This window comes from Nipponia nippon, unplaced genomic scaffold (assembly GCF_047370975.1).
Source record: "Nipponia nippon isolate SJK-2023a ecotype South Korea unplaced genomic scaffold, ASM4737097v1 scaffold_30, whole genome shotgun sequence".
Taxonomy (NCBI): Eukaryota; Metazoa; Chordata; class Aves; order Pelecaniformes; family Threskiornithidae; genus Nipponia; species Nipponia nippon.
In genome coordinates, this window is record NW_028262348.1 from 123,736 (window position 1) to 132,964 (window position 9,229).

Consider the following 9,229-nt stretch of genomic DNA (forward strand, 5'->3'; position numbering starts at 1 on the left):
GGTTCTTAGCTGTACAGGAAGGGAGGAACTTGGCTTCTGAAATTTTTTTTGTAGTAGAGTTTAATTAACTTGGATACCACGAAGCAGAGATTCAGAAGTGCTGTTACAAAAGCTCTGAAAAGGGAAGGTCAATATGCTAGAGGGAGATTGACAGGATTTTTTAAATTCTGATAACTTTGTTTTGCTGCCTTTGTGCCAAGAGTTCTTCAACAAAGGGGAATTGAGAGCTCTTCCATCTCCGCACTTCATTGTTGCATACAGAAAAATCAAAAATGCAAAGAGCACAGTGGAAAACGGTGGAGAACGGAGCAGCGCAGTGGATTCGGGATCTCTGCTAGGAATATTATGAGCCTGCTCTGCTTGCATGGAGAATCAGTTTGAGTCTTAGAAGAGAGAGTATTTCACACAAATCTGTGTGTTTATGGCTGGTCAGGCATTTCAACCCTTTTGCGTTTTCTCCAGGGCTGCCTTGCTTACAAGACAGTCCCTGCCCTTCTGGGAAATGAGAGAGGGAAGGGGAGGGAAAAGATGCTCATGCAGATCTGTAAAACCAGGCAGAGCAGGTGCTGTTGGAACCGAGGAACCCCATGCTTCTGCCTGCCTCTCTCCCTTTTCCCTGCTTCTGAAAAGAGGTTTGGTTTTAGGAGGGAGTTCTGCAGCTTTCATTTTGTTCTGGTAGGTGGTCGGTTGGTTTGTTTGCTTTCAAATAAATATATTACATATTCCCCAAATGGGGACATAACAAAGAAAAACTGCATTGGGGCCGGAACTGAAGGCTTGGTAAGGCTCACTTGAAAGTAAAGCAGGGAGGTGCCCCCAGAATAAACAGACTGCCAAATCGGGAAGATCCCTGAATGCCCAGCAGGCTTTTCTAAATACAGTGACTCTGGAGCCCTGCCTCAGCTATAAAAAGTCCAGATGGATTGTGACTTTGCTGTTGGCGAGGCAGAACCTTCCAGAAAATGGGCTTCCAGCCTTAGCTGTGGATATCTGGGGGAAAACAATGGACCTCCTTGGCCTCCTCATTCTAGATGATCCTTCTTTTTCCTCCGCGTTAATTGTAAATCTGTTCTTTCTGTTAATGGATAGCAGTCATTTGCCAAAGGTGAGCTCTGCCTGCAGATCAGCACTCTGCAAAGCCGCTAGAATTTCTGTCGCTGGGAAGAAGAAACCTTTGCCCAGCTCCAGTGTGTCTTGCAGCCTTCAGCTAGGGCAGCAAGCGGATGAAGTGTGCTACCAAGGCTGTGCTGTATGTATTAACCCTTCAGTGTGGAAAGAAAACGATACAGTTAGGAATGTGCACGTTGGGTGCTGGCAGCCCTAGAGAGTGGGAGACACTGCCCAAAAAAGTTTAAGAAGAGGCACGTTAGAGCTGTTGGGGAAAATTATACAGTTTAATTATTTTCCTTTGGTTTTACTTAACAAAATTTCTTACTGACATTATGTATTTTGTAAAACAGGTGAAGCCTAGGCTCTTTATTCCTGATTTGTAGTCTCTTCTTACATCCCATCAAGTTATTAATCAGTTTGCTTTGTCTCACTGAACGTTTCCTATGTCTTTCCCCATTTCTTCCTTGCTCTTTCATCCTTTACATTCACCTACTCTCCATCCTATGGGAAAGAAATAGCTAACAGAAGAGCTTTCCTTCAATACGCTCTCATCAGTATTTTGCCAGTCCTAACGGAGCTCAAATTATGTAGGTACTAAAATCTGACTTGCTTGCCGTAAGGTTTGAGCCCCAGATTTCTCTCAGAATTTCTGTGCAACCCCAGTGCTTCTTTGCATGTAATGTTTGTTGGCTAGATGGTGTTTACTGGCCAGCACGTTTGGGTGCCTTTTGAAGGAAAATTCCTGCAGGAATTCCCTTGTGTGAAGCAACAGAAAAGGGTGGTGATGCAGTCTGCTCTTGGCTTCCAGTGAGATCCATGGTAATGTCAGTACTAAGTCACTGCATACCAACACTCGTAACATCAGGTCTTGGTAGTCTTCACTTTATTGCCCTTTTATTTATTGCCTTAACTTTATTTTCACTATTGCCTTGTGGCTGGATTGGCCAATCTGTTCACATCTCTGCCCGCTGGTCCTCTTGGATGATGACGACAGGATGTTCCTTCCCTCTTTGAGTGAAGTCTAGGCAGAGAGGCAGCCGAGAAATCCAGCAGTACGATATAAATAGTAAAGTTACAAAATTGTCATGCAAGAAAGCAAAAGTTAAAACCCGATTGCGTCCACCTGCCCATGGAGAAAGCTTTGTGAGGGCGGGACAGCATCGCCCTGTATTTTTCCTCCTGGAATAATGCATGCAGGATGACCAGGACCGAATGTCTGAGGACCTGTTACTTGTAATTTGACTTTTGTGGAAAGCCAAGAACTCTTAAAAGGCAGGAATTTGATGGAGACAGACAATGCCAGATTCAAAGTTCTGCAGCCTTCTGCCCTGAAAATACTTAGGCTGCTACCACCACTGCAGAGGAGACCCGTGAGTCATTTTATCTGCTCCGTTGTACATTGTTGTGTTATAGGTTGTTGACATTTCTGGCATTTTTATTCCCAAAGCTGCACGCAGTAATATAGCATTGATAGGAGCTAGCAGCATTTGCGGGTGCTAATCCTCAGTCCCCACCTCTGGGATTCTCCCCACCTCACGACGTGCGCTCCGAGTGGCAACACAAGCGCAGTCAGTGACGGCGCAGCAGCCTGCTTTGCTACGGCCAGCCGACGGCTGCCGCCTCCCCCTTCTCCGCCACGTGGCCCATGTTCAGCTGTGACGGAGACAGACAGACAGAAAATATTAATTAGAACATGCTGTATTGCAATATGGGGAGAAGGATGTTCTTTCCTAAGCAACATAGTTGCAATAATTCAGTGATGGGTTAATTTTTGTTGGTACATATTTAGCAAGATGTAATGAACTAAAACTGAACTGCAACATTAAGCAAAGTGCAGGTGAGAAAACTAGCTTGTCCTGTTATCAATGCACCAACCTTATTAAGCCACAGCACAACTCTAGCGTGCTACGAACTGGTGTTTGTGGCACAGCAAAAGCAGCCTTGTTCTCAAAAGACATAAAAATGGCCTTCTAGATACAAAAGTGCTTTAGCAGGTCTGCTTTCTCCCTCTCCTAACTGGGTGGCAGTTTTCCCAGTTGAGCAAAAATATCACGGGGAACCTTTGTGCTGAATTGCAGCAGAAAATATTAAACAGAGATTCCTCTGCTTTTTATGCGCACACTTCCTCTTAATGCTCACTTGTATCAACCAGGGGAATACCCTCCCATAGCAGTACTGTTTTCAGAAGTCCATATAAGTTGTAGTCCAGCTCCTCTATCTGATCTTTCATCACTACTGACTTTGACAAGTTTTTATTTTCCTTAGCCATCTCCCTCAGCAATTCCATGTGCCATCCAAGCAATGCATTCATTATTTAAATTTGTGAGATTTAATAATTTCCTGGCACAATGATTCTAAAACATGTGGGAGGAAAAATGGAGAAGGATTTTTCCATCTCCAGGTGTTTGTTTTATTGCCTGAATCCTTGCTCTTGACCCTTTTGAATGGCTTTTTGTTGAGCTGCATTTCAACTGCTTGTCCAGGGCAGCGTCTGAGAAAGACAGTGCCGTCAGACTGTCATCCTTGCAGCTGAAGGTGGTGGGAAGGAAGCTCATTCTTAGGAATCTGATGAACCTGACTGCTCTAGCATTTCTACCTTTGAATTTCTGGATCCGTTTTCCTTTCCGCAATCTCCGTAAACTAAATAAACACTTTTTCCAATTGTCTGCTTTACTAATTAGTGTTTGAAATGCAATATTGAGGCCTTATTCCCCACTCAAGCTAATGTGCTATGCTGGGTTTACGATGGCAGCCTGCCAGAAGCCCGAGGTCTTCAGCTGGGCCTAAGTGAGGTAAGATCCTTCCTTGGAGTAGTGATAAATAATGGAATTAGATAACATTTGAAGAGACATTTGTTAAGCCCCTGCGACTTTGTTTCATACCTGCCCAAAAGTCCTTAAAATGAACAGTCTTAAGAAAAGGAAGAGAATTTCCGATGACAGTCTTGGATGCTCTGTCGTTTAATTGTTCAGTCATCTGCAGGCCATGTAGTATAACATAATGTAGTTTTGACTCTCATCAACTGCTCTGCTGTTCTAGTACCTCTGCCTGTAGTATGGAGTGACTGGAAGATTGCCAAGTAAAGGAAAGTCTGTGTGTGAACAGCCGGGAGGGATAATATGCAAATCTGGTGGAAAGAGGCAATTAAAGGCAGTTTTGAGATATAACGGAAAATAGACAATATTGAGCCTCATCAGAAATATCAACATAAACAGCAGCTACTGTACCAAGTCTCTGAGGTGAACTTTGTTGCTTTAAATAACTGCATTCTACAGAAAACAGATGGATTATGAAATCTGGCAGCAGACTTCCAGAAAACAGTTTGATCTTCAGGAACATGTCCATGTTGATGTTCAGCGTATCCTCCTGGCACAAGGAGACAAAAGGCTGCTTCTCCCTGCTGTTGTATTTACATAATAGAGAGAGGAGCTGGAAAGTTGGATTACATGCAAGCCAAATATAGCTGAAAATAATATTGCATGTCATATGTAACTATGAATGGAGATGAATAGAGAGGAAGTGATATCTGAGATAAGCAGTATAACGAATGCTGCCTTGTTGCTTCGTAACCCAATAGCTGAGGAGGTAACACACCAGTTAAACAAATCAGGAAGCCCTGACTAACCAAAGGGACCATGCCGATAGCTTACCAGAACCTTGGTATCACCAGCAAACCCAACCGCATCATTTTTTGACAGGAGTGAGTCGACTGGGAAGGGACAGACCATTCCAAAATGTTTAACTTTATATTACAAATGAGGGTGGATTCAGGCTGCGTTTTAATCCTATGGCCTATATTTGACCACCCTTGTTTTGGAATAACTGATCAAAAGGCTCAACACAGTTTCCTGTATTCTACCAGACATTTACACAGCCATTTGTTCACTTGCTTTGTGAATGAGTATGATCAGTCACAGCCCAGACATAGCAAATCAAGCTCCTGTTTGCAGACACAAACTTGGCAATATGCATTAACTGAACATAGTTCTTGCATCAGGCAACGCATCATGTGCTGTCTCAGTCACATTCTGAGCTGGAAGAGAAACAGGCAGATATTTAAGGATCTTTGAGAGGGTCCATGAAAGTGGTTATTTCTTAACACTAAACTCGTTTCTTTCAATTCTTTAGTTCTCCTCTTCCAGCATAACCAAAGAAACAAAAGAAGAGCTGCTTATTATCCTTACCAGTTACGTTTCAGTCTTCATGAAATGGAAATGGATAGAAACACACAGAGACGACTCACTTCTGATGTGCTCTGGCTACAGAGCCTTACTCGATCCAGAATTTTAAACATATTCACACTAGATTCTGGTTGAGTCAGAGCAAATGACTGGGGGAGAGCTAGGATGGAAGACGGAAAACTCTGACGCTGGGACTAGAAATCATTCCTTTGCTTCCTGGATGCAGTATTGTGTGGCGCAGAAAGAGGGAGGCAACTAAAAGCTACTGCATAACTGGACCTCCACACATTCTTTTTTAAATTAGTACTTCATTAGATCACATTTTTCCATTATAAGGAGCAAAGATCTGCAAAGAAATACGACCACAAAATGCTAAATAAATGGTTTAACTAGCACTTTGTATGCTTCTCCTTTCATTTTTTGCATTTGCTAAAGATACTCTACATATCTGGAACAGCACAGTTTGCCAAAGATTGATGTCACTTTTTTTATGTTGCAGGGCACCTCTCAGGCCTTCAGAAAAGCAGGAAGTACCAAATACTCTTTAAATTCAGGAAGATCTTTCTAAAAAGATAGGCATTTCTAAAAAGATTAACTATGCTCTAAAAAATAGGATTGTAAATTCCCTCTGGTGTTTGTTAAGGCTGCCTCTGCACAAGAGGTTTTCTCCCTTTATTTAACATCCCTCATACAAGTGGTATCAGTTACATTGAAAGTACTGGCGTAAAGGAGCACAGCTGTCGTAATCTTGCGTCATCTAAATTCATTCTAGTGACAGGGTAGCAAAAGTGCTTATATATTGCTTCTGCTAGCACTGGTAGGAATTTTTTTAAAGGTAATTTAGACATGTCATTATGAGGACTTTGAGCATGTAGGTCTGTGCTTACCTACATTTTATTCTAGCTTGGCCGTCTTGCTCGTTATTTTCTCAAAAATCTAAAAGGTAGCAAACACGTATGGTTGTTGAACCTCTTTGGGAAACATCTTTGTGTAGTGTTTGTGTCTTGAAAATTCTAGTTAAGACTGAAGTTCCAGAAAAGCTAGTCTGTTACATTCAGGTTATATATGTCATTAAGAACCATGAAATGCAGAGAACTTCCATTAAAACCTGTTCCACAAACAATTCAAGACAGAGAAAGCCAAGAATAAGTAAGAAAATTATGGTGACTTTTATCTTCAGCTTCCTGAAATCCTACAAGCTGACAGAAAAGAAACAGGGCCTTTGTGTTACATAAAATAGCATTACAAGGTCTAATAAGAACCTATTTTTGAAGGGGAGAACATAGTTCAGGAAATAATGGTGTTTTCAGGAGGGGATTTCTGAACCTATCTTTAAAGTTAATGCAGACAAAGGTACAGATTCATACAAAAGCAGGAATTTGGGCATAAAGAAAGGGAACAGAAATACTTAATGAACAATAACACTAATTCAAGAAGGTGCAGACCTTGGCCAAACTTTTTTTTTTTTTTTTTCATTATTTGGGTTGACTGTTTCATAGATTTACCAGTAAGGGCTGAACTCCCACTTCAGCCATTCCTTCTAAATAAAAGTCTCTCTCCACTCTCTGGCTGCCTATTTTAATGAAACTTGCAAAAATCGAGTATCTTTGAGCTTATTCCTCTCCATCACATAGGGCTGAATTTGGCCAATGGTCTCAAAACTTACTATGGTGGGGAAAAGGAAATAGGCAAACGTAGGGAAAGTATAGTCATAAAAGACTTGTTTCCTTCTGGGGATGGGGGGAATTCATAGCTTATGCATTTAGAGGGTGCTTCTTTCCAGGATTAAGAAAAGGGGAAATATATTGCAAAGGCCCTACAGAAAATTAAAAGTCTGTTTACCACCTGCGTGGTTTATTACTATACTCTAAAATGTAATGGAGTTTCTGCTTTTCTTGGCTTTATTCTATTTCCTGGATAATAAAATAATGTTAAGAAAATGAACACTGAGATCTCCCTGTCAAGGGTCTGTTTCAAAGGACATGGCTAAAAGGCCCTAACAGTCAATATATTCAGCATTTCCCAAATCACCCTATTAATGTGCAATTAGAAAACATTGGCTCATTCACTCTTGCTGTAGGACAGAGGTAATAACCAGAAGACCCCTTCAGGTCCTTTCCAGACTTTTATTCTTGTATGCTATTTATGCACACTTACTTATTATGCTCCTAAATAGTATTTAACCACTCAGACCACTTAGGCTAAGCTTTTACTTGGTCTATTTATAAGTGTAGCTTGGTTTCTGACATTCCAGAACTAGTGAAATTAGCAATAGATGCACACTTGATTTACATTAGCTACCTCATTTCTTTCCATTAATTATATTTTCAAAGAACACGTTCACCCTCTAGCCACTTGATGGATGAGCTGCCAGAGAAAACACTCTGGAGGAATTCAGCTTCTAAAAAGGTTGACGTAGCAAGCGGCCCTGACCCATCTGTCATGATTCTGAAGACGGACGTTGCCTCCCATGCCCTTTATTCAGCTTTGCGTCACTGACCAGTAGACCTCTGTTTTTACAAGGCTAGGCTGGAGGAGTTGCAATTTCAGCTAATATACTGCCATGCAAGTAATTCAGCATCTGTGCTGCAAACCCTGGAGAACGCAAGTGTCCAGAGAAGAAGCAAACATCTATATGAATGCACAGAGAGCATGAATGTCAGCGCACTGCACAAAGACAGACAGGGATGGCTTCTTTAAATGGAAATGCTTCTGGGAGGAAAGATACGATATATTGTTTGCAAGTTACAAGTAAATTACGTGTCATCATGGTATTAGCTCTGCGGGGACTCTGAAGACCTCCAGCCTGCACTGCTACTGCCTCTAGACACTTCTCTTCATTTTGACATGAAATGCCATCAGAATCTATCGTCTCCAGTAGAGCTTTCCATGCACAGGGAATACAGGATGGGGCTTCACGCACCAAACTAAACTCATGAAGCGACCTTTATCAAGAACATGTCAGGAGTTAAATCCACCACAACAGGGGATTTCCTTTAAGTGCTAAGCATGTAGAATGACATTCTCCTCCCAGAGAATGAACTAGAGGGAATTTAAACATTAAGCAGTTACATATTAAACAACTCCACTGCAGAATCTTTAAATTTCAAATAATTTCTTCAAAAACATTACAGTTTTTACCAGTCTGCTCTGAGGAGCTTGCGCAATGACTTACAAAAACCACAGAAGAAACTCATCCAGAGCCTCAGAGTGCTTTGTATGACCCAGAGTTATGCGTTCAATAAGAACAGATGGGAAAAGGAGAATTAGAGTTCCAGGGGAAAAGAACATTATTTTAAGGGAATTTTGCACTAAAATGGAGAATGACTGCGGGATGTGTACAAGGAGTCAGTTCTGGATGGGAGACAATGAGAGGAGACAGTTCTTGACTCAGCAGTGAGAAGCCTGTTGGAAGGAGAGAGAAAAGACCGATAGGAGGAAAGGGGAGGGCTCTGCTGTCTCCAGGAGACAAGCTGGAAAGAAGTCCAAGGAGTGAGGGTGTGGTTTGAAAAACAAGGAGTACAATTTCAAACTGGATCCTGAAGCAAACAGGGCAGTCAGTGAGGGCCTTGAGACACACAAAATGTCAATTTTCTCTGTGAGAGACCAAATCGGAACTTCTGGAGTTGTTGTGACACTCTGTCTTTGCTGCACCACAACATCTTCATGCTGCGACTGCTGATACAGCATTCCTAAGGTTTGCATTTATCTGTTAGGCAATACATTGACGCTCAGATGCGCCAGTCAGCGTACAGCTGGGAACAGACATGGACCAAACATTCTGCATTCAATGCACACACATCAGCTCTCCAGCAGTTTGTAATGGTCAGCTGCAAGGACGTGCAAGTCCAACCCGCAGACTCCCTGTCACTTGGAGCTTTACTTGTTCACACTCAGGCAGGTCTCCTGCTGTCAGCAAGTGGACGCTCTCTCATATA